The following is a 27,538-nucleotide window of genomic DNA, read 5'->3' as shown; positions in this document are numbered from 1 at the left end:
AACGGAATAAACAGTCTAATGATTACAGAATATGGATTGAGAGTAAACCGGAAAAAGACGAAAGTAATGGTATGTAGCAGAAATGAGAATAGCGACATTTTTAACATCGAAATTGGTCACGAAGTAGACGAAGCTAAGGAATTCTGCTTCCTAGACAGCAAAATGACCCATAACGAACAAGGAAGGAGGACACGAAAAGCAGAGTAGCACTGGCAAAAAGGAGCATTCCTGGTCAAGATATGTTCACTGGTATCAAATACAGATATTAATTTGAGGAATAAATTTCTGAGAATGTACGTTTGGGACACACCATTGTACGGAAATGCACCGTGGGCGGTGGGGAAAACAAGTACAGAACAGAATCGAAGCGTTTGCGATGTGATACTCCAAAAGAATGCTGAAAATAAGGTGTGCTGACAAGGAATGAGGAGGTTTTCCGCAGATCTGCAGAAGGAAGGAACATATGGAAAAACACTGACAAGAAGAAGGGACAGGATGATAACATATCTGTTAAGACATCAGGGAATAACTTCCACGGTACTACAGTGAGTTGTAGAGCGTAAAAACTATAGAGGAAGACAGAGATGGGAATACATCCAGCAAATAACTGAGGACATCGGGTGCTCCTCTGAGATTAAGAGGTTGACACAGGAAAGAAATTCGTGACGCGAAACATCGAACCAGTCAGAAAACCAACAACAATAAATAAAAAAGAAGGCTAAGAGAGTTTGTTTCAAGAACCACTTGGAGAAGTAAACAAAAGCATAAAGATTAATGGAGTCTTCATCCGCAACATTCGCTATTCTGATGATACAGTGCTGACTGGTGATAAATTAGATGAGCTTCAGTAACTTGTCAGCATAGTAACCTAGATCTGAATATCAACAAAGAGAGGCATTTTATGATTGTCACACGAGAGCCAGACTCCTTTACAAACGCAAATCTGCGATTCAAAGATTCCTTAATACAAAGTATAGACAAGTTTAAGTACTTTGGAACTACATTACCTGAAGACTGGAGATCAGACATGGAGACAAAAATGTCACATAGATAATGACTGTAGAGCTCTCGTAAAATTCAAGGAAATCGTCCCAACTGCAGTTTGAATTGTAAGATGCTACACTGGTCTGTATCTGCATACGCTCCTGAATGACAGACATTAAATACACCATCAGCAAAGAACATCGAAATATTTAAAATGTCGCTTTGCCGCAGAATGCTGAAAATCCCGTGGACAGCAAGAACAACTAACTCCGAAGTATTGCGAAGAGTGTTGACAACGTTTGAAAGAAGGAAAACCGTATGCCATGGCAGACCTTGCACAACACCAGATGTATATTGTTACAGTTGATAAACGAACGGAAGATCCAAGGTAAAAGATTAAAGGGCGAAGAAGAAGAATATCTTGGTTAGATAATACAAAGCAGTGGACAGAATTACCAAGGCAGACCAACTACTCCTTACTGCGGTTCATAGACTAATGATACATCGTGTGGTCGCCAACATTCATTAATGGATAGGGAGAAGAAGCAGAAGTGAAATAATAAAAACGAAAATTGGCAAGGTGCGAGTTGGGAAAGTACTCTGACAATGAAAAGGTATTGTTTGCAGGAATTCCAAGACTTCCGGAAGTATTTTAATTTTATGTTTGAATTCGGATAACAAATGACAAAGGAAATATTTTTTCGTCCAATATAATTAACAATTTTCTGGTTTTTCCTTTACTTCAACTGTGAAACCTTGCTTCTTGTCAAATTTCATGATTCTAGGTCAACGGGAAATACCCTATATAAGTTTTTATCAGCGAGTTTGCGAGTGTCAAAATATATGATATAAGTAGCTGTGTCTCTTTATTTCACTGTCTTAGAAGTCTACATTTATTACAACGCCAAAGGACCAAAGTCCTTAATATATGACATAAATTCCACCTTGATTCATCTACCCGTTTCTGAGAAAAAGGGGTCTTTACAGACGGACGGACAGGACAGAAAGACAGTCTCACGCCTAATGACAAAAATATTGTGTTTTACTACAAATTAACAATTTCGGATTTTTCCTTCTGTTGTATAGTGAAACCTCTCTTCCTGATAAATTTCATGATTCTAGACCACTAGGACGTACTGTATAGGAAACTTCCTGGCAAATTAAAACTGTATGCAGGACCGAGACTCGAACTCGGGATCTTTGCCTTTCGCGGGCAAGTGCTCTACCATCTGAGCCAGTACCTCGTTTCCTACCTTCCAAACTTCACAGAAGCTCTTCTGCATACTTCAAGCTCTTCTGCACAGCTTCAATTCTGCCAGTACCTCGTTCCCTACCTTCCAAACTTCACAGAAGCTCTTCTGCATACGAGGTACTGGCAGAACTGAAGCTGTGAGGACGGGTCGTGAGTCGTGCTTGGGTAGCTCAGATGGTAGAGCACTTGCCCGCGAAAGGCAAAGATCCCGAGTTCGAGTCTCGGTCCGGCACACAGTTTTAATTTGCCAGGAAGTTTCATATCAGCGCACACTCCGCTGCAGAGTGAAAATCTCATTCCAGTACTGTATAGGTTTTTATCAGTGAGTTTGCGTGTGTCAGAACACGTGACATAAACTGCCATATCATTTGGTTGCATTGTCTTGGAAGCTGATATTTACTACACCGCTGAGAGACCGCTAAGAGACCAAAGCCCTCAATATGTGACATAGATTAGAACGATAATATGTCCACCCTCTTCCCGAGAAAAAGGGTTTTTAACGTCGGACAGACAGACAGACAGACCGACGGACAAATGTTCAAATGTGTGTGAAATCTTATGGGACTTAACTGATAAGGTCATCAGTCCCTAAGCTTACACACTACTTAACCTAAATTATCCTAAGGACAAACACACACACCCATGCCCGTGGGAGGGCTCGAACCTCCGCCAGGACCAGCCACACATTTCACGACTGTAACACCTGAGACCACTCGGCTACTCCCGCGCGGCCAGACGGACAACTAAATGTTCCTACAAAGGTTCCGTATTTACCGACTGAGGAACGAAACATTAAAAAGCACTGCGCAAACCATACTACCATTCAGTTTTGCTTGTCCCTGTTCTTGTGTGCTCTTCGGACAGGTATACGTCTCTTTTCTGTCTGGTCACCACATCCCAACGCCTTGCGACAGCTACAATTTGGATTGTCTGTTGTTTCTTTTACTTGCACTTTGCTTCCTTTACTGAATTTCATTCCACACTGCTGTGGCTCGTGACGGCCTGACAGTTCCACAGGCCATAGAAGAGCATAATGTAATGTGCTATCCGCTTTCATACGCAACATGTTTGGTACTAAAGTTTCAAGAGTCGCAGCAAGCTGTGGAGAAAGGCATAATGTACGAGGGCAGTTCAATAAGTAATGCAACACATTTTTTTTCTCGGCCAATTTTGGTTGAAAAAACCGGAAATTTTTTGTGGAATATTTTCAAACATTCCCGCTTCGTCTCGTATAGTTTCATTGACTTCCGACAGGCGCTGTACGGAGCTGTTAAAATGGCGTCTGTAACGGATGTGCGTTGCAAACAACGGGCAGTGATCGAGTTTCTTTTGGCGGAAAACCAGGGCATCTCAGATATTCATAGGCGCTTGCAGAATGTCTACGGTGATCTGGCAGTGGACAAAAGCACGGTGAGTCGTTGGACAAAGCGTGTGTCATCATCGCCGCAAGGTCAAGCAAGACTGTCTGATCTCCCGCGTGCGGGCCGGCCGTGCACAGCTGTGACTCCTGCAATGGCGGAGCGTGCGAACACACTCGTTCGAGATGATCGACGGATCACCATCAAACAACTCAGTGCTCAACTTGACATCTCTGTTGGTAGTGCTGTCACAATTGTTCACCAGTTGGGATATTCAAAGGTTTGTTCCCGCTGGGTCCCTCGTTGTCTAACCGAACACCATAAAGAGCAAAGGAGAACTATCTGTGCGGAATTGCTTGCTCGTCATGTGGCTGAGGGTGACAATTTCTTGTCAAAGATTGTTACAGGCGATGAAACATGGGTTCATCACTTCGAACCTGAAACAAAACGGCAATCAATGGAGTGGCGCCACACCCACTCCCCTACCAAGAAAAAGTTTAAAGCCATACCCTCAGCCGGTAAAGTCATGGTTAGAGTCTTCTGGGACGCTGAAGGGGTTATTCTGTTCGATGTCCTTCCCCATGGTCAAACGATCAACTCTGAAGTGTATTGTGCTACTCTTCAGAAATTGAAGAAACGACTTCAGCATGTTCGTAGGCACAAAAATCTGAACGAACTTCTCCTTCTTCATGACAACGCAAGACCTCACACAAGTCTTCGCACCCGAGAGGAGCTCACAAAACTTCAGTGGACTGTTCTTCCTCATGCACCCTACAGCCCCGATCTCGCACCGTCGGATTTCCATATGTTTGGCCCAATGAAGGACGCAATCCGTGGGAGGCACTACGCGGATGATGAAGTTATTGATGCAGTACGACGTTGGCTCCGACATCGACCAGTGGAATGGTACCGTGCAGGCATACAGGCCCTCATTTCAAGGTGGCGTAAGGCCGTAGCATTGAATGGAGATTACGTTGAAAAATAGTATTGTGTAGCTAAAAGATTGGGGAATAACCTGGTGTATTTCAATGCTGAATAAAACAACCCCTGTTTCAGAAAAAAAATGTGTTGCATTACTTATTGAACTGCTCTCGTATATCGTTTTTCTTCTAGTACAAAAGGGCTAATTTTCTCGAAGAGGTATATACGTTAATCGTAGCTTCATCCAACAGGTCACTGAACTCAGGTTGTAAGCCACGATGGAGGATGCTTCAAACTTTTTTTCTTGAGTCGACTGGTGCATACAGCAAGATGACAGATATTATCTTCATAGTTTGCTCCTATTCCTCCCCTTTTTTGTATGGATAATGGCCCCTCGTATATCTGATCTGTAACTTTCAAACCTTATCTGAACTAGAACTAGACTCGTTAAAACACTAAAGCTTCTTGTTTACTCAGAAAAACCTTACTGAGCAATAGGTCACAAACGGGGAACTGCAAGTGTTCTCTTTCTGTTTATTGGTAAACATTTTAAAGGGCTCTACAGCTTTGGTGATATCTATACTATTGACATAACAGTTTTCTGAATGCAGTACCGCGTCATACTGTAAAAAAAATGTGCTAGAGAAACCAACGTTTCGGCCACGGTTACGATGAAGGCCATTATAACTGTGGTCAGCTCGTTGGCATCTCCAGCACAGTTTCATACGTTGTGACCCCATACCACACTCAGAAACCTTTTGTGTCAACTGACTCTGGTCACCAAAGCCTATGCAGTTAAATATTTGTACTGTTCATTAATGAAGCCGGCCGGGGTGGCCGTGCGGTTCTAGGTGCTACAGTCTGGAACCGCTCGACCGCTACGGTCGCAGGTTCGAATCCTGCCTCGGGCATGGATGTGTGTGATGTCCTTAGGTTAGTTAGGTTTAAGCAGTTCTAAGTTCTAGGGGACTCATGACTTCAGAAGTTAAGCCCCATAGTGCTCCGAGCCATTACATTCTCGCCCATTTGGTTACTACAGCTGCTCTCAGATTTTGACGAAATAAGGATATGATCAAATTATTTCCCGCTGTACATTTATTCTCTATACTTGCATTATTTGTCATTTGGAGTGTTTCGTCACACTCGTGGCGAAGTCCGTCTTACAGGGGCCCACGTAAATAGCTGTGATTCTTCCAGAGTCATCTCCTTTAGCGTTCTCTCCCTCCTAGCCCTCAACCTGACCTCAAGTTAGTTCTATGGAACAAAACAAGCTCTATCAGAACACTAACTCCATATTTTTTTAGTTAGATCAGATACAACAACGAAAAGCTACTATGGCTTATGCAAGGAGCTAGACCCTATAATTAGCTTTGTTTCAGTCGTCTGTTGTCGTATTTTTCTATTTCTGTCAGTCGACAATGCCCCGCGTTCTGGACGGCCATCGAATGCGACATTGGCTTTTGCGATCACGAAATGTTTCCCTTTCCAAAAAGGGGCCTATAAGCCACTGCTGAAACGTGTTCCCATTCAGTTCTTCTTCGTAGTCGTTGGTCGGTCTAGCTCCATACAATTTTGTACAAACACCGCGGACGTACCCCCAAGGAGAGCAGTGAGCGCAGCTCCTACCATCGCCCGCGGCAGCGATGTGAGGCCAGTTACGTTTCTGTGCGAAAAGTAGTATAAATATTGGCCCTCCTTACATCACAGCAATGTTTTCTACGAGCTGTCAACTGCCGTTAGGAAACGTCGCCTGTTCTATAAAAAAGCAAAATACTTGCCCCTCTGTTTACTGTAATTTTGCTCATTTCGATGTTCCAAACCGAATACGAAATATTAGAGCGGTAGTGTGTCGCTTATATAACCTAAAATAAAATGAAAGGACTATCCGTCCAATGTAAGCAATGCAAACATGTGTTCCATAAGTAGTGGCTTTCAAGATTTTTGTAATGGGGGGAAAATTTAAAATAAATAAATCAATAAAAAACTTCATACATTGATTCTACTTCAACTTACTTAATAAACACAGTCGTACTCGCATTTTAGTTAATAATTTTTGTTCATAGATGAGCAATTTCGACCTTCTAAGAGACCATCATCAGATTTGCATTCGTAGATGACAGCAGGTATCGTTTGGCGTGGAGCAGGTCCATCTGTGGAGGGGTGGAGAACACTGCTCCGTGCCAGCGATACCTGCCGTCATCTACGAATGCAAATCTGATGATGATCTCTTAGAAGGTCGAAATCGCTCATCTAAAAATAAAAACCATCAACTAAAATACGAGTACGACTGTGTTTATTAAATAAGCTGTACTATAAACAGATCGCTGTTTTTCCTGAGTGCCTGCCCGGTGTCCGAGCGTTTCTAGGCGCCGCAGCCCGGAACCGGGGAACTGCTACGGTCGCAGGTTCGAATCCTGCCTCGGGCATGGATGTGTGTGGCGTCCTTAGGTTAGTTAGATTTAAGTAGTTCTAAGTGCTAGGGGACTGATGACCTCAGAAGTTGAGTCCCATAGTGCTCAGAGCCATTTGAACCATTTAAATCATTAATGGAACAGTAGAGATTCAAATGGCCTAGAAAACGGGAAAAATTTACTTGCAGAAAAATTTTATTTTTTTAAAGAATATCTCAGAAACTAACGGCGTCCATTTGTAACATTTCCGGTATCATAACTGCGCTGTCCCGTGTTACTCTAGGATTCTCGGCTTCAGACCGCGGAGCAAATAACTGAGCAGCTGCGTTGCCTCATCACATCTGTTGTGACTCCTTCCTGCCGGTGATGGACGGGAAACGAATTTTGCTTGTCGCCACTAACTGTTCATTTGCTCATAAATTGGCATTAGGCATTCCTCCGCTTCTAGCTGTTTGGCGTTTGAACAATAGGTGCCCGCTACCTGGCAGACGCAGGCACGGGCAGGATGCAGAGGTAACGGGTCCACACATACCGCACATTCTGCCTCATTAGGAGTCACTACCGGACATTCGGAATGCTCGACCGGAGCAGGGGTAGTGTTGCAAGACAGGGGGAGATTTCTCACTGATAGCGACAGAGGCCACGTCGCGGAAGAAGAAAGGTTAAGTGACTTAGCACAGAACTGTAACTGCTACCACCAATACTGGCCTCCTGCAGCTTCAGATGTTACTGTCGGCGAAGTCTCTGCGAATAGCACTGTTTAAATCGCTTTACGGTTGTTTTAATTATGCCACCGTTTGATAATTAGTTTCGGCTGCCATCATCACCAGATCCTGCAATTAAGAACAAAAGTAATTAAAAAAGAAAATCACAAAAATTTCGATACCAATAAATGGCTGATGATAACTTTGTAAGCCGAAATTCGGTTAACTGTATAAATCAATACGCTGCTGTAGAACGTCTACATTCTTGTGCTTTTCATTTTATAATTATTATAATAAGGCTACAAAATAAGCACAAAAATAGGACTCCAGATATCATTCTAAAAGACTGAGATTATGGTATCAGATCCACTTATAATCAACTACATAATAAAGGAAAGCAAAAAATGGTTCAAATGGCTCTGAGCACTATGAGACTTAACTTCTGAGGTCATCAATCCCCTAGACTTAGAAATACTTAAGCCTAACTAACCTAAGGACGTCACACACATCCATGCCCGAGGCAGGATTCGAACCTGCGACCGTAGCGGTAACGCGGTTCCAGACTGTAGCGCCTAGAACCGCTCGGCCACCCGGCCGGCGTGGAAAGCAAAAGTAATGAAACGATTAAAATACCTAGGAATAATTATAGCGTAGAACTTGGACGAGAAACGTGCATGGCAAGAAAGAACTAATAAAATGCTAAAATTTCAACATTAACACGGTCTATATACAATAAAAATTAAATCATTTTTGAGATGGTAGTTCAATCGGAGATGACATACGAAAGTAAAACTGCTTTCAGTCGCCAAAAAACAAATCGACAGAATCCTGTAAGTAGAGAGAAGAATAGCTAGAAGATGCATAAATAAGAAATATTAGAAAGGTGGCCAATGGCGGATAGTGTCAAATGAAACGGCGTACAGCGAACTCGTGCCCATTACAGATACCATACGAAAAATAGGATTCCTTTTTTGGTCATATTAAGAGGACATCAGAAACCAAATTACCAAGAAAAATTATAGAGAAACTTTGGAACATGAAGCAACAAGCAGGATGGATAAAGGAAATCAGGGAGGAACTCTGGACGATTTGCAAAACAAAATAGAAAATTTAAAGAAACCGGATAACATAAAAACAAATTATAAAATAAAGACAGACAAACGTCATACAATAAAAAGGCTATTTACGGAAAAGGAGCGACAGAAAAGATTAGAACAAATCAAAAGATACTGGACAATTCTGAACTGAAGAAGAACATGAACAGAAAATGATTGAATGAAGTGCTCCAACGCGGCCGTAAAAGCAGAAGAAGAAGAATATAAAAGAGTTTCACCAGAAAAGAAATGAGGTATTATGAACACAATACCCGTTTATAGCTGTAGAATCATATCCACCGAATTGCAACTTCTGAATCAAATTCGGTTTCATCGTAAGGCGTCTCTGCGAACTCGGATCGCAAGTTTAGGCGTACGTAGGGGTTAGTCGAGAAGCAACACAAGTAGACAACAATTTGGCTCACGAACGTATAAAATGACAGAGCGCGTTTAAAACTGCGTGCACTGTAAATTAAATCGCATTAAGTGATAAATATGCACGGTATCACAACAATAAACGGACATTTATAATGACAGCAACACATATGGTGCACTTTCACATAATCTTACTTTAACGACGCATTTGCCTTCAGAATCTGGAAGTTTGGTGCGTAAGATAATATGGCAGCTGAATGATATATTCATAACACCCCTCATGTCTTTGTATTACTTTGTTCTTCGTCAAAGCCTCTACATTCACATCTACATGACACTCGTCGCTTCACTCTTGTGTGCCTAGCAGAGGGATCATCGAACCACCTTCAGACTATTTCCACATCGTTCTACACTCGAACAGCGCTCGGGAAAAACGAACACGCAAATCATTACATGTGAGCTCTGAGTTCTCGTATTTTATTACGATGTTCCGTAGGAAGATAAGAGTTCTTAGAGATTGTATTGATACTAATTAGTGGAGGACGGCGATTATTAGTAATGAAGAGACGAGTAAAATTTAATTCTTAACGAATTATTTCAGGAAAACTATTTTCAAACTGCGCATTCTGTTTTTTAAAATATTTTCGCATTCAGACTGGTCAGAGCTGGTGACTGAAATTCGTAGAAAGGTCTCGCTGCGACGTGGCACTCTGTCCCCTATTTCGTGTTAATACAAAACGAGCTGCCCCTTCTTTGGATATATCGAAGTTCTCCGTCAATCCTGTCTGGTAAGGATCAACATCGCACAGCAGTACTCTAGCAGAGAACGGACATCCTCGTTGTTATCCCTAGGTATGTAATCGAATTAACTGCCTTTCGTTTTGTGCGATTTATTGTGTACCCATAATTTAACGCATTCCTTTAAATACTCGTGTGGGGGACCTCACACTTTCCCTTATTTAGAGTCAATTGCCACTTTTAGCACCTACAAATATAGTGTCTAAATTTTTTTCAGTTGGTTTTGTTCTTCTGGTGACTTTACTAGACCGTAGATTACCGCATCATCTGCAAATAATCTAAGAGGGATGCTCAGATTGTATCCTAAATCGTTTAAACAGATTATCAACAGCAGACGGCCCAAAATATTTCCTAGGGGAACAACAGATATCACTTCTGTTGAACTCGATGTCTCTTCCTCAGTTAGTATCAACTACTCTGACAAAAATTCAGGAATCCCGTCGCAGGACTGAGTCGGTACTACGTAGGCACGCAATTTGATTAGAAGCCTCTTGTGACGAACTGTCTCAAAAGCCTCTTAGAAATCTGAAAACACCGAATCAATATGAGAGCCTCTGTTGATAGTACACGTTACTTCGTGTGAACGAAGAACTAGTTGTGTTTCACAAGAACAGTATTTTCTGACTCCGTTCTGACTATCTGTCGATAGTTTTCTTCGATGTAGTTCATATGATTCGAGCACAGCGTATGTTCCAAAACTATGGCTCTGTAAGTCAGGGAATTACTCCTGCACTCCTGGAAATTGAAATAAGAACACCGTGAATTCATTGTCCCAGGAAGGGGAAACTTTATTGACACATTCCTGGGGTCAGATACATCACATGATCACACTGACAGAACCACACGCACATAGACACAGGCAACAGAGCATGCACAATGTCGGCACTAGTACAGTGTATATCCACCTTTCGCAGCAATGCAGGCTGCTATTCTCCCACGGAGACGATCGTAGAGATGCTGGATGTAGTCCTGTGGAACGGCTTGCCGTGCCATATCCACCTGGCGCCTCAGTTGGACCAGCGTTCGTGCTGGACGTGCAGACCGCGTGAGACGACGCTTCATCCAGTCCCAAACATGCTCAATGGGGGACAGATCCGGAGATCTTGCTGGCCAGGGTAGTTGACTTACACCTTCTAGAGCACGTTGGGTGGCACGGGATACATGCGGACGTGCATTGTCCTGTTGGAACAGCAAGTTCCCTTGCCGGTCTAGGAATGGTAGAACGATGGGTTCGATGACGGTTTGGATGTACCGTGCACTATTCAGTGTCCCCTCGACGATCACCAGTGGTATATAGCCAGTGTAGGAGATCGATCCCCACACCATGATGCCGGGTGTTGGCCCTGTGTGCCTCGGTCGTATGCAGTCCTGATTGTGGCGCTCACCTGCACGGCGCCAAACACGCATACGACCATCATTGGCTCCAAGGCAGAAGCGACTCTCATCGCTGAAGACGACACGTCTCCATTCGTCCCTCCATTCACGCCTGTCGCGACACCACTGGCGGCGGGCTGCACGATGTTGGGGCGTGAGCGGAAGACGGCCTAACGGTGTGCGGGACCGTAGCCCAGCTTCATGGAGACGGTTGCGAATGGTCCTCGCCGATACCCCAGGAGCAACAGTGTCCCTAATTTGCTGGGAAGTGGCGGTGCGGTCCCCTACGGCACTGCGTAGGATCCTACGGTCTTGGCGTGCATCCGTGCGTCGCTGCGGTCCGGTCCCAGGTCGACGGGCACGTGCACCTTCCGCCGACCACTGGCGACAACATCGATGTACTGTGGAGACCTCACGCCCCACGTGTTGAGCAATTCGGCGGTACGTCCACCCGGCCTCCCGCATGCCCACTATACGCCCTCGCTCAAAGTCCGTCAACTGCACATACGGTTCACGTCCACGCTGTCGCGGCATGCTACCAGTGTTAAAGACTGCGATGGAGCTCCGTATGCCACGGCAAACTGGCTGACACTGACGGCGGCGGTGCACAAATGCTGCGCAGCTAGCGCCATTCGACGGCCAACACCGCGGTTCCTGGTGTGTCCGCTGTGCCGTGCGTGTGATCATTGCTTGTACAGCCCTCTCGCAGTGTCCGGAGCAAGTATGGTGGGTCTGACACACCGGTGTCAATGTGTTCTTTTTTCCATTTCCAGGAGTGTATTTCCTTGTATGAGCTTTCATGTGACATGTGTAACTTGTTTTAATTGACTGCTGAGTAAGGAGCTATTATACGAGCATATGCATATTCTCAAAGGAATCAAACTGGTATGCAATCTGGACAGGAAGACTTGTCTTTATTGCCGGCTGGGGTGGCCGAGCGGTTCTAGGCGCCTCTGCCTGGAACCGCACAACCGCTTCGATCGCCATGCCTCGGGCATGGATGTGTGTGATGTCCTTAGGTTAGTTAGGTTTAAGGGGTTAAGTCCCATAGTGCTCAGAGCCATTTGAACCATTTGAACTTGTCTTTATCAAGTGATTTGAGTTACTTCGCTACACGGAGGCTATCTACTTCAAAGTTATTCACGTTGGTAGCTATTCTTGATTCTAGTTAGGGAGTTTTACTTAGTCTTGTTTGGTGAAGGAATTCCGAAAAACCGTGTTTAGTAACTTCGAATCAGTGACACTAACGACGGTGACATTACCATTAGTGTCGCGCAGTGAAGGTATTGATTTTGTCTTACCGTTGGCGTACTTTACATACTACCAGAATCTCATTGGATTTTATGTCAGATTTCGAAATAGAGTTTCCTTGTGGAAACTACTGAAACCATCGCACACTTAAATCCGCGTTAAATTTCGAGCTTCAGCAAAACATCGACAATGTTGGAGATTTTGTGTTTTTTTTTTAATTTGGCAAGCTGTTTTCGTTGCTTTTGCGACATCTGACCTTTTTTGAATAGCACGGGTGGTCATTGCCATCTGTTATGAATTCATTTTGTAAAAGTCTCACAACTTCCGTCGTTACGATTTCTTTGAATGTAAGTCATACCTGGCCTACGCTTACATAGCTGATTTGGAAGGAATGAAGATTGTCTCTTAGGATATCATCAAACTAATTTTTATCTGCTTTTGAAACAGCATTTCAAAAATCGCTTTTTGTGAAGTACGTTATGTTACCTGTACATATAAAAATGTATGTATGTTGTGTTTGCTCTCACCTCTGCTTAAACCACTGGATAGATTTCAAGTAAACTTGGCACACGTATCCCTTACTGTCAGACTGTGGAGGTAACAACCAACTACATATCATAGCTCAGGAGATATTACGCCATACACAGAGATGAGTGAAAAAATGTCGCATTGTACATGACATTTAAATTTATTACTTCTTTGCTATTAACTCTATTTGCAATATAAACACATAAAAAAAAGTTTTGCATTACCCCGGTTCCCAGACCTCCTGAAGACAGACGTTGACTGTGGATATTGTATCACAGATGTCACTAAACCCGCTCAACGATGTAAACAACCATGCATGAGCAGCGCCTATTAGACAGAGGGGGTACGACAGCGGATCAATTCCACTCATTCCACCAGGAAGGAGGTACACGGCTCGTGTAGTCTGTGGTTCAAGCATGCCTAGACGGTCAATGCCGCGGTTCGATCGTTTCCGCATTATTACCTGAGCCAGGAAGGACTCTCAACAAGGGAATTGCCCAGGTGTCTCGGAGTGAACCAAAGCGATGTTGTTCCGACATGGAGTAAATACAGAGAGACAGCAACTGTTGATTACATGCCTCGATCAGGCCACCCATGAGCTACGGCTGCAGTGGATGACCGCTACCTACGGATTATGGCTCGGAGGAACGCTGACAGCGCCACCATGTCGAATAACACTTTTCGTGCTGCCACAGGACGTCGTGTTACGAGTCAATCTGTGCGCAATAGGCTGGATGATGCGCAACTTCACTCCTGACGTCCACGGCGAGGTCCAACTTTGCAACCACGACACCATACAGCGCGGTACAGATGGGCCCAACAACATTCCGAATGGGCCGCTCCGGATTGGCATCACGTTCTCTTCACCGAGGAGTGTCGCATATGCCTTCAACCAGACAGTCGTCAGAGACGCGTTTGGAGGCAACCCGGTCAGGCGGAACGCCTTGGACACACTGTCCAGTGACTGTTTTCGAGTGGCATTATGTGGGGCCGACGTACGCCGCTGGTGGTCATACAAGGCGCCGTAACGGCTGTACGATACCTGAATGCTATGCTCCGACCGATAATGCAACAATATTGACAGCATATTGGCGAGGCATTCGTTTTCATTGACGACAATTCGCGCCCCCACCGTGCACGTCTGGTGAATGACTTCCTTCAGGATAACGACATCGCTCGACTAGAGTGGCCAGCACGTTCTCCAGACATGAAACCTATCGAACATGCCTGGGATGGATGAAAAAGTGCCGTTTATGGACGACGTGACTCCCCAACGACTCTAAGGGATCTACGCGGAATCGCCGTTGAGGAGTGGGACAATCTGGACCGACAGTGCCTTGATGAAATTATGGATAGTATGCCTTGACGAGTACAGGCATGCATCAATGCAAGAGGACGTGCTAATGGGTATTAGAGGTACCGACGTGTACAGCAGTCTGGACCACCACCTCTGAAGGTCTCGCTGTTTGTTGGTACAACATGCAATGTGTGGTTTTCATGGGCAGTAAAAAGGACGGCAATGATGTTTATGTTGATCTCTATTCCAATTTTCTGTACAGGTTCCGGTACTCTCGGAACCGAGGTAATGCAAAACTTTTTTTGATGTGTGTAGTTCGCAGACAGTGTGCAGATATACCGCTGAATGCACGTGTACATCTCTGTACGACACGCAGTTCAAAAGATATGGCGTGACAAACACTGGGAGGTGTGAAAAAATGCCGCATCGTTCGTGAAGTTTTAATACGTTTACTCTGTACTAGTAGGATACTCCTACACCTGCCAGCGCTTTCGACAGCATTCAATTGCGAAGAGCGAACGGCTGTAAGCGAAAACAATAATCACCAAAGCGAGTGTTACTGAAAGTGGGGTCGCCAGTTACTTTTCTACGGTGATGGGCTCACTCAAGAATTTATTCATCGTAGCTCCTGGATACATAAGTAGAAATATCGTTTATAATAAAGTTCTGAGTTAAATAATCATTACAGAGAATTTGTATTTTGCATACTGTGTTTCATAATCTGGACACTGTACATATAAATTGGTACATTATGCATATTTCTCTGTACGCACGTTTCACAATTTCAAAGGGGTTTTCACAAACATGGAAATGAATTTTTTCGATATTACGCTACAGATACACTTCATATTTTTATTTCGTTTCTAATAGAAAATTGGCAAAATAAATAACCGGGCAGTGCCAGGTTTGTCAGCTAGTATTGTAATAAATAAATCTCGTTGGGGTATCTAGAATGTGCTATTCCCAAAATTTGGTAAAGATCACGAGAACTTTTCAGAAATTTATTTCTTACATTTATGATCGAAGAGTTGATACTGTATTGTGAATTACGATCTGCGGCAGTGCAGTACCTATTTCCAACCCCAATCATATCTACAAGAATGACAATCGCGGTATTTTCCTATGCTTAGTGTTTGTAGTAAAATAATACAAGTCATAGAGGGTTCGAAACTCAATTTTTTGAATCTGAAATTATTTTACTGATAATGTTCGCCATCTTAGTTTTGACAATATTAGAAAAAGGTTCTTTGGTTTGGTGACCCAATGTGTTAGAAATAAGGAGATGCAGGGCTCAAAATGCTGTCGCTTGTGTGATTTCTTTTCTGCCACGCATAGCTTCTTTCTCCACTGATAATGATTTGCATATGCAAAAACAGCCGATCTGCACCATTGTTTAGAATCGACGTACCGTGCAGTTGTAGGTCCCTTTGTTACTGGCCAGGTACGTCATTGGACCTCCGAGGAATGCAGAGGCATGCCCCAGCGAATATCACTACGCCTAGTAAAGCGCTGTGGTGTTCAAACCAACCTTCGGGTTGACGAGAACTATACCTTTTATAAGAATTATAATATCCTTTGTAGAAATAGAGATACCCTTAGTCTGAGTTACAACCTTAACATGAAGGCGTTAAATGTACTCTCAGATGCAAATATAGACAACCAGCAACTGTAGAATGGAATGACGACACTGAAAATTTGTTGCCGGCCGGTGTGGCCCAGCGGTTCTAGGCGCTTCAGTCTGGAACCGCGCGACCGCTACGGTCGCAGGTTCGAATCCTGCCTCGGGCATGGATGTGTGTAATGTCCCTAGGTTAGTTAGGTTTAAGTAGTTCTAAGTTCTAGGGAACTGATGACCTCAGATGTTAAGTCCCTTAGTGCTCAGAGCCATTTGAGCCATTTTAATTTTTTTTTTTTTTTAATTTGTGTCGGACCGGTACTCGAACCCGGACTTGCCGCTTATCGCGAGCGGTCGCCTTACCGTTTGGCTGTCTGTGCACGACTCACGGCCACACACGAACTTCCATATGTCGTCAACCTTGTGTCTACAACCTGTCCTCGTACATCCATCGCGTCTATTCCTGTACAGGTGAGCCATGTTACTTGAAAGTCCCTTAACCTGTGTCGGCGGATAAATACGATGTTGCAGTGCCTGTATTATTCCGAATTAGGATGCGAAACTAGAACTGGTGGTTGTGCATATTTGCAACTGCGAATACATGTAATATATTTCATAACTACTGTTGTCGCCACAGTGTCTGTTCCTTTGGTCATGCATGTACGTCCAGAGGAACTTTGCACCGTAATTCAGAATAAAACAGGCTCTGTAATATCATAAACATGAATAAGCAGCCACTATGCGTACTATATGCATTCGGAGGCGAATTTGCAACGACAACGAGCTCTAGTAGCACGAAGGTAATTTTAGAACAGTACAGATAAAATCTCCAACTGGAGTCCGCAGCGTAGAGTGAGTTCTGTACTAAAAGTAGCCCCGCTACTTCCGTGCTGTTACTGCTGTTGTCTTGACTCTTCAGTCTGAGTCTAGTATCCAATCTAGACTTTCCATCTGTGCATAACAGCCCTCACCTACATTCAGCTAAACTTCCTTACTGTACTCCTGCCTATATCATTTTCACCTCCCTCCCTACCCCCCACCCCTCTCCACACACAAATGCACTTCCGTCCACAACCAGAAAGACAAGTCCTTAAGGCCTCATTATATGCAACATCAACTACTTCCTTGTTTTAGTCAAGTTGTACCATAAACCTATTTTCTCCAAAACTCGGTATAGTACCTCTTCATCAGTTGCTTGATCCATACGTCTTATCTCCAGCATTTTTCTAGTGCCGCATTTCAAAGCGTTTCATCTCCATAAATAATTTCAGATAAGACTTCCCTACAAACTTGCCTTAGATGCGTTTATTTTGAAACGTTATTCTTGGTACTCCAGCCTGCATTTTAGACTGAGATGACAAGAGGCATTGGATTCCTCCTAATATCGTGCCGGATTTCCCTTTGATCGGTATAATGCAGCAACTCGACGTGGCATGGACTCAACAAGTCGTTGGAAGTCCCCTGCAGAAGTACTGAGGCACGCTGCCACTACTGCCATCCATAATTGCGAAAGCATCGCCGGTGTAGAATCTGATGCACGAACTGACCTCTCGATTGCGCCCCAAATACGTGAGATGGGATTCATGTCGGGTGATCTGGTTAGCTAAATAATTCGGTCCAATTGTCAAGAATGTTCCTCAAACCAATCCCGAATAATTGTGGCTCGATGACATGGGGCATTGTCATCCATAAAAATTCCATCAATGGCTGCAGATGGTCTGCAAATAACCAGACGTAACCATATCCAGTCAATGATCGGTTCATTGTGACCAGAGGACCCAGTCCATTCCATGTAAACACAGCCCACATCGTTAAGGAGCCTCCACCAGTTGCACACTGCCTTCTTGACAACTTGGGTCCATTACTTCGCTACTCTCTAACCATACCATCAGCTTTTACCAAAAGGGTACAGTACCGCCCGACATTGAAAATAGGTACAACATACTTCATTATTTTTGTCAGAACAACACATTTTTCTTGTAAAATAACTCAATTTCAATTAATACAGCGAAGCCGGATACCAGTGTGGGAAAGAATGACAATTTATTTATTTAATTGATCACATGTGCACTCCCACAAAGTAAATCCCTACATCCAGTTTGGTGAGATCTGTGAAATGAATGAATGTATGGTCGTCTGCTAACCGCAGATAGTGAATGTGAATATATGATCATGTTTGAGACGATCCTTTGGCTACCTTTGGTGGGACCAAAGAGATGAAATTTACCTGAGCTCTGAGTGCCTGAAATGTGGCTGACCAATACGGTAGCTAGGTGCTCACCCACTTCAGCAAAGGTGCGAGAGGACCTGGAGAACGGCCATGTTTCAGCACTCTGCCGCTGGATCTTGTGCTGTAAGACCTGTTTTAGTTCTGCTCCGTAATGACAAAAGAGTGGAGACATGGTATGCATGTGGAATATTTAAGAATAGTTTGAAATAATAATTTCTCTATTTCGGGAACTTTTGTGGGGAGAATTAAATGTCAGGAAGGTAATATTAATGGGATTGTAGTAATCTTCGGAAGTGACCAACGGTCACAATGAAACCACGTGTAGCAATAAGTTGAAATACTTCCGTGTGCTTAAGTTCAGCTGAATTACTAGTGTGTGTACAATAAGTTGAAATATTTAAGAAATAGCGTGTGTACCATAAGTTGAAATATTTAAGAAATGGCGTGTGCAGGACTTGAAATTAGAGACGAGTACTTCCACGTGGTGAGTACTGTATGAGTCTCAAACTGTGTATGAGACAAAAGATAAAGAGAAGTACTCGTCCATGGTATCAGTTGAGGACTCACGTGTGTGATGAATATGTTCTTAATATTACTTTGCGTTATATGATTCCGTGTGACGCTAGATTCAAACTCTGAGAGAGAAGCAAGGTGAGTCGGCCGTCTATCCAGCAATGCCACTTGGCTTGCATTGCACAGGAAGACGTGCAAATATCTCCAGAGTTCATAGTAGGAAAGTAGAATTACAAAGTGGGGCAGTGTCGTGTGAAACTGGGATAAATACTAATTGAAGTGGGAAAGCTGAAAGTGATAATGTTGCGACTATTTAGTGTTTTGTATTTCTTATTGCAGTGTGATGTATGTCATGTAATTTGGGTATGTGTGGTTTGCATGGGAGAGTAGCAAGGTAGTTTCAAAAGATTAGTGGGTTATGCTTGTTCCTTCTGTATCGCTCGATCTGGAGGAAAGTTTCGTGATGATGATTGTGAGAGTCGAAGTGTGAGATATAATAAAAGATCCACCATCCTATCCAGAAAGTGCACTGTAGCGTTAAATAATTACGAGACCATAATATAGAGATTCACCAATGTAAAGCCATGCCCACTGGGTGGAATTTCTCATGTGTTATTGTTGTAGGTTATAGAATTTGTGTGTTTAGGTTAGAGAATTTATCGGAATAAATAAGATAGTGAAAAGAAAAAGATTCGTGGACTTTTCCTTCGAATTGTATGTTGTCATTATGTCCCGAATTTATAATGTGTGCGCCATTCGTATTCAGTGCGGTGGCCTCGTGTTGACAAAAGCCATTAAATAAAAAAAAAAAAATGGAAGAAAATGTGGTATTGCCAGTGCGTAGTGTACAGTCAGAGTTCTGTAAATTACTGATAGTCAGACGCGTGTTTCCGTTGTGTATTAATCATATAGGAGGACAACTTGTAACTTAAGTGTGAGTATTAGAGTTCATGTTAATCGATAAATAAGAATGAATCCACTCGCTTGGCAGACCACTCATCTTGCAGGCCTGACTGCTTGATGCCACAGTATGAGCAAGGCATGTAGGTGCCTCTCATAATTTCGACCCTGCCAGGATATTTTTTCCCAGGATATTTTTTGCCAGGATATTTTGCCAGGATATTTTGCTGTTAGGGTTTGCTGTTAAGATTTTTTTTTATTTTTTGATGGAATATATTGAGATAGCGCTTAGAAGTAAAAATTTATTTTGTTTGCAATTTCTTTCTGGATTGGTGAGGATCTTTCATTTTTTTTATGTAATTAATTGTATATCGCCCAAGGCTGGAAGATCGTTGTATAATTTTTTTGCGTAATGTCCGTAGTAACTAGGTCGCAGGCGAAAAGTGTAGCCACCATGGAGAATAGCGATTCTGGGGTGAACGTAGCAGTGCAGCAGGAAGTAGGTGTCGACCATGGGCTAATGAGCGGGAACGGCAAACACTCGGAAGGGGCTGAATTGTTCAGTGGACCGCTGCTAGGTGATGCTTTGAGCGGCGGGCTTTGTTCACAATCGGGGGCTTTTCCCGACGACGCGGGCGAGCCGGGACTAGGTCAGGTATGCAGTGAAAGTGCAGCTACCCTTAGCGAAGCTACGGTTCCTCAGGGGAACGAGGTGAGCGCACTGAAAGTAGCAAATGACAGTGTGCTACTGCAGTTTTTACAGAGGATGGATAGAGATAATAAGGAAAGATTAGAAGCGATGAATAAAGATAATAAGGAAAGATTAGAAGCGATGAATAGAGATAATAAAGAGAGAGATAGGGAGAATAAGGAAAGATTTGAAGCAACTAAGGAAAGATTGGAAGCAAATAAGGAAAGACTGGAGGCAATGGATAAGGGAAATAAAGAGGCAATGAGGAAACTACACACAGTTATCGATGAGCGTCTGTCCACAGTTAATAATCGGTTAGATGAGGGGGAGAAGAATCTGGGTGCGATGAAGCAAGTATGTGATGCCGTGAAAGAAAAAGCCAATAATTTAGAGGTACGAATAAGTGCAATAGAGAGCGATATTACAGAACGTAGGGACGTGTTGCCGGATGAGCGAATCAAAGAGATAGTAGAGGACTTACTTGCAGATAAACAAGGGGCATTAGACAGCGTGGAAGCTCAAGTCACCCAGCAGGAAGTGGCGCTAAATAAACACAGGGATGAAGTTGCGGAGGTAGTGGTCAGAATGAATACGATCAGCGCAGATGTAGAAAAGATCAGTATGAGGGACGAAACAGGCTCTGACAGTACGCAGCGAGAGGTTTATGCCAACCAGGAGGAGATACAATCACTATTACAGTTTAAAGAGGCACAATTAGAAAAAAATAGGAAACATAGGGAAGAACTAGCACAGTTGCAATTAGCGTGCAGAAGCGAAGGTGAAACACCACCAGGTAGACTGCAGAGGGAGAGTGAGATAAATTCAAAAAACGAAAATAGGCAGAAAGAGGAAGACGAACTCAGAGAGTTAGAAGAACAGTTGTGCCAGATAAAACAGGTGGCAAACCTAACTGGATATAGCCCAAGATCGGAAAACATAAATGCGGAAGAAGAATGTAGGAGGCACTTCGTGTCAGTACAAACGTACACTTGTTTTCCGGATCCTGATAATTACTAACATCCATGCCTGTGGCTGTCTCAATTTCAAGATTCATTACCTTCATCGTGGGGACCGCTCCTCAAAATGAAGTTTGTGTGTAACCATTTGAGGGACGAGGCTAGAGCGAAAATGCAGGAAGTTATTAAAGACTGTAGTAGCTACAAGATGTTTTGTGACAAGTTTTTAAATGAATTCTGGTCGAAAAGTAAGCAGGACCAAGTTAAGCAAAGCATATTGATGATGCCAAATTGTAACGAAGGTGGTACAAGAGATCCAGTGTCGTGCTATCAGGAAATGCTGAGACGAAACAGGTATTTGGATGTGCCATACGAAACTGGGGAGCTCATTAGGATCTGTATAACGAAGTTGCCAGTGAGATTGCGCAGAGATATAGTGATAGCAGGCAGAGGCTTAGACGATTCTGCGTCATTTCAGCACTTCTTACAGGAACTGGGTAATGAGAGCAACATTGTGAACGGCGACGTGACTCATAGGTCAGACAGAGTTGAGGATAGGAACGGTAGAAACTATCAGAATGACAGGAGAGTATGGAATCAGAGGAATGACGGAAATGGAAGATGGCGAGGAAATAGGGGGCAGAATTCATGGGGATATCGACCAGCAAACCGGGAAAATAGAAGGTGGGACAGAGATGGAAGAACAAGGGAAAATGAAAATGATGGGCGAAGAGAGGACAGGCAGTCATTGGGTTCACGACAGGACAATCACTGTCACAATGACGGAGGGACAAGAAGGTGACTACATGATAGACGGATACAAACCAGGACTATTAATGATGTAAATATTAGGTATATCGATTACGGAAAACTAAGGGAGAATCTATTAGAGGAGGTAGGAGACGTGGAGAGTGAAGTCCACCCAATAATTAGCGTAGAAATAAATAATATAATCGTACCTTGTGTCATCGACACAGGCAGTGTAATGAGTGTTTTGAGGGAAGATGTGTTTAAGTGTTGTAGTCTTACAAAACCATGGCCAACGTTGCCATTGCAAAGGACAACAGTGAAAGGGGCAATTACAGGAAAGGGAATTGAGGTGAAGTTACAACCGCAGGTAGACTTTGTGTGCCAGGCGAAGAGGTTTAGTACAGTGTTCATGATTGTGTCATCTCTAACTGTTGAAGGGATATTAGGCGTTAATTTTTTGAACCAATATAAAGCAGTCGTTAACATGAGAAATGGTTCGATGGAGTTGAAACGAGATTCGGAGGAAATTACATTAAGATTCGACGATTGCTTGTATGGTAAAGATAACGCACACTTAGCATTATGTCTGGCGGTAAAGTCCGGTAGACAGGCACAGAATACGGGGTTCGAACAAGAGAAGAAGGAAATTCATAAATGTTTGGAGGAGGAGATCAGGGAGAAAATCTGGCATTTACGAGGGACCACGGTCTACGGGGAATTGCAGAAAATTTTATACGAGAATAGAAAGGTATTTAAACATGCTGCGGGTACAATATGAAATTTTGTGTATAGATTCAAGGTCAAGCCACATAAACAGTTTAGGGCCCAAGTGTACCCGATACCTGTTGTGTACAAAGAAAGAGTGGAAGCTGAGATCGAAAGCATGCTACAACATAGGTTCAAAAATGGTTCAAATGGCTCAGAGCACTATGGCACTTAACTTCTGAAGTTATCAGTCCCCTAGAACTTAGAACTACTTATACCTAACTAACCTAAGGACATCACACACATCCATGCCCGAGGCAGGATTCGAACCTGTGACCGTAGCGGTCGCGTGGTTCCAGACTGTAGCGCCGACATAGATTTCCGCGGTGTTGCTTGCCTGTTAGCACTGACAAGTAGACGCCCTCAGTCGTTAAGTAAATGCCGTCGGTAAGTGCGTTTTTCGTAGTGAGAGAGAATGCTTAAAATTTGCTATTCTCGGCGTACTCGTGAGACAGCGGATCTTGGAAACCCGCTTCGCCTACCGATTTCCGAAGTAGTGTCCGATGCGTCTAGCTCCAACTACCATTCCGCGTTCAAAGTCTGTTAATTGCCGTCGTGCGCTTATAATCATGTCGGAAACCTTTTCACATGAATTATCAGAGTGTAAATGACAGCTCCGCCAATGCACTGACCTTTGATACCTTATATACTCGATAGTAACGCCATCTGTATATGTCCAAATTGCTATCCCATGACCTCATTCTATATCCTCACTACTTCTGCCATCGCCAGTTATCTTGCTGCCGAAACAGTAAAACGCGTCTATTACTTTTAGTGTCTCTTTGCATATTCTAATTCCTTCAGCGTCACCTTATTTAATTTCGCTGTATTCCATCACATCTCCTTTACTTTTTCCAAAGTTCATCTTATAATCTCTTTTCACGACAGTGTCATTCCGTTCGACTAATCTTGCGGCTACTTTACAGTCTCTGGGAGAATGGTCCTACTTGAACCATAATTTCTTTTCGGTATTTGCCGGACGTGGGACCGAGCGGTTCTAGGTGCTTCAGTCCGGAACCGCAACACTGCTACGGTCGCAGGTTACAATTCTGCCTCGGTCATGGATGTGTGTGATGTCCTTAGGTTAGTTAGGTTTAAGTAGTTCTAAGTTCTAGGGGACTGATGACCTCAGATGTTAAGTCCCATAGTGCTCAGAGCCATTTGAACCATCTTTTTGGTATTTATTTTTGTTTTCCTTCACTGCTTGGTCACCGTACAGACTGAAACGAGTGCGTACTATCCTACAACGACTATTAAGAAGGAATTTGACCGATTTGATAGTCTGCAGCTCAGAAATGTGCTGTAAAATTAATTATGTATTGCTCACCCACGATCACCTTGAAAATCCCCTGTTTAAGGAGTTCGGCAGTTTGACTACCACTTCGCAATATATTTATTACCTCATGAAGTTTGTGTAAATAACTCGATTCATTTCCGAAACAACAATGATGTACTTAATTAAATTATCAGAAGAAACGCGATACTCATTATTTCACATTAAAATTGTTTTTATCAAAAAAAAAAGAGGTGCATTATGCTGGCACGAAGATTTTTGACCGCTTACCCAGTGATGTAAAACGTCTGACAGACAGCAAAATTAAGTCTCAAAACAAGCTGAAAGAGTACCTCTTTCACATCTCCTCCTATTCTGTACAAGAGACTCGTTTCACGCCACTGATATTATTTGTTCAAATAATTCATTTAACATAAAACTAACTAATCGAGACGCCTGAGGTCGGCTGCTATGAAACGCACAGAGCATAACGCAGTCGCTGGACACGCTCAAATTTTTCGATTGTTCTTTGCGCATAAAATGGCTGAGTAGGTGTATCACTAACCCTATAATCACTGTTGTTTATCGGCTGACTAGAAGCTGGAAGCACCACCTCCCTGTATGTGATGAAAGAGAACTCATCAGAATCATTCTTAACATTCCGGTTTTTATATTCGTCTGCTCTAACAGCCTGTAATATCGGCAATGATTTGTACGTCTCGATGCATTCTAATATGAATGATCTTGTTTTGAACGCATTTCAGCAGATAAACAAAACTGTGACCATAAAGAAGCCTACAGACCGTATTTCAGTGAAACACGAGAGAGACTGGCAAGGTGTCAATACTGCCCATACGCGGAACAATATTTCTCACGTCACACAATATATTTAAAAAAATTAATCTGTTCGGTATTATTGCGCAGCTTCTCAAAAAAGCCAGGCTATTTTTTGACAAAAATACTCTAACCTCACTAATCGCACCGATGAAAGGAACGAGTTATGAATGCTTTATAAAAGTTAGAGTATTAAGTAAGGATGAGCTACGCAACTACGGTGAGGTTGACCAGAGATATTTTTAGACTCGGTCAAATATCCGATAACTCTAAACCACAAACAAACAATCACACACACACACACACACACACACACACACAAGGAGCATATTATGATGGAGTAGTTTATTTTGATTTCTTGTCAGCTACCGGGGCTGATACATTGTAATCACTATAAACTTTCGGCGAAATCACGACGCAGTGGAAAAAAACGTTGTACATGCAAGCTATTTCACAGCACATTCAAAGGAGTAACACTGTTATTGACTGAACATTAAGAGAAATGTGAATTAAAGAATGAGAAACAGTATTACATCAGTAGAAGTGAAACAGAGGCTGCAACGAATAAATGCAACAATATTCGCAATAACAATAATGAACACGAACAACGAAAAGATTGTATTGCCAATAATGCGGAATGGTTGCCAAAATGTCACATATTGGTAGGTCTGCTGAGTTCTGTAGCGAAATATAAGAAATGCAGCAAGAAGTCAAAGCTTCGAATATTGGTCCCGCTAATGCCGCAGTGGCGAGTAAGATTTCGCAGAAAGTGGAAAATTTGATAGCTGAAGAGCAGAATATTGGAGTACTTGTTTTGTTGGAATTTGTTGGTAGTTTCTGACTTGGATAGAATCACACGCGATGTAAGAATTATCACTCATAAACCCTGTAGCACACGGCAGGACCCTTGGATTATTTGATGTAATGTCCTATGTGAATTAATGAACTTCCTCTAATGATCAAGTGATAATTTCTCAGCCCTACGGGTTCCCTTAGTTCAAATAGGGGAATAGTAGCTAGCAAGGGCCACTTACGCCTAAACCGAAATAAAACTTTTCTCTCGTTTTGAAATAATGTATAACTGCATAAAATCTTTACTTGAACATTTGTTTCGGTGTAAATGGTGAAGGAAAGATTTCGAGTCAAAACGACACACAACAAAGAAAGATTTTATAAGACTTAAATTTCGAGATGTTAAGAAAAGTGTCGGGTAATGTGGGCTATACAACAAAAGATAGATTTTTAAATTAAAAAGTGTGTATTTGTGTTTCACAAACAAATTGATCTGTTTATATATCAAAAGCACAAGTTAACAAAAGGGCAGTTGGTTAAAAGCCTATAAACCTGTGGTCATTGCTCCTGGTATAATGCATTACACATGTGAATTGAGATTTTCCCTGTTAGACAGTTCTGGATGCTTCTTCGTAAAGTTTTGATAGAAATATTTGCCTACCAATTTTTTTTCTGCTAAATGTGTGAGGCAGTTCTAAATTTTCTGCCAAATCATAAATCAAGTTTTGGAACACAACTTAAGCTAGTGGCATTAATCTAAAATCCAAATCTCTCACGTGTGCTACAAACATTACTTCGTAATTTTCTTCGAATGTTGGTTTGAAAGAACACACCTGAGGTGCCTTGGATGATATCTGCTAATTCCCTACAATGATTTTAATTTCGTTTGCAATGTATTTTTAGAAACGTTAAGTCGATCGGCAGCAGCACTCTCGATCAGTTCGCATTCCACAATCCTTCAAACCGCTCGCTTCATTGCAATCTCGGACCGCTATCCTCGACCATCACCGGCTCGCTTCTTTTTGAACCTTGACATCGTGGCTTAAAAACAAAAATAAATACTTATTTGGCACATACTGTCCGACTCTGGTATGGTTCGCACCACCCAACTGTCATCACAACATTAAAACATGGCAGAAACAGAAATAGATGTTAGTGGATGGAATATCATTATTCCGATATAAAAAAAGAAGAGAGAGAGAAACTCTACAGCTACATAGCTACATCAGTGGCTGGTGTATATTCTCAATTAATTCTATCCATTTTGATGCCTATAGGTTCTGCGTATGAGTGTTCATTGAACGCAAGCACATGTGTACTCAGAAAATGCCATAATGTGCAGTAGCTTACCGCGAGAATTCAACCGTTATCATCACAGCAATTTTCAGTCCGATTTTTGAATATAAAATAGGTTCAAACGTTATGAATTAGCTCGAAGAAAACGGTTTATTGACAAATTGCCAACACCGATTCAGGAAATATCACTCTTCTGAAACACAGGTAGCACTTTATTCACACGAAGTAATGTATCCTATTGACAGGGGATGTCAACTGATTCCATATTTTTAGATTCCAAGAAGGATTTTTACACTGTTCTCACAAGCGACTTCAAACCAAATTGCGTGGCTGTCGAGTATCGCCTCAGTTATGCGACTGGATCCGTGATTTCATGTTAGGAGCTTCCCATTTCGCAGAAATTGACAGAAAGTCGTCGATAAAACAGAAGTAATATCTCGCGTTTTCCAGGGAGGTGGTATAGGCAGTCCGGTGTTCCTGATTTACATAAACGATTTAGACGACAACCTGAGCAGCTCTCTTAGATTGTTAGCAGATGAAGCTATCATTTACCGTCTAGTAGAATCATCTGTAGAT

Source organism: Schistocerca americana, chromosome 4, assembly GCF_021461395.2.
Source record: "Schistocerca americana isolate TAMUIC-IGC-003095 chromosome 4, iqSchAmer2.1, whole genome shotgun sequence".
Taxonomy (NCBI): Eukaryota; Metazoa; Arthropoda; class Insecta; order Orthoptera; family Acrididae; genus Schistocerca; species Schistocerca americana.
This window is presented reverse-complemented; position numbering follows the sequence as displayed.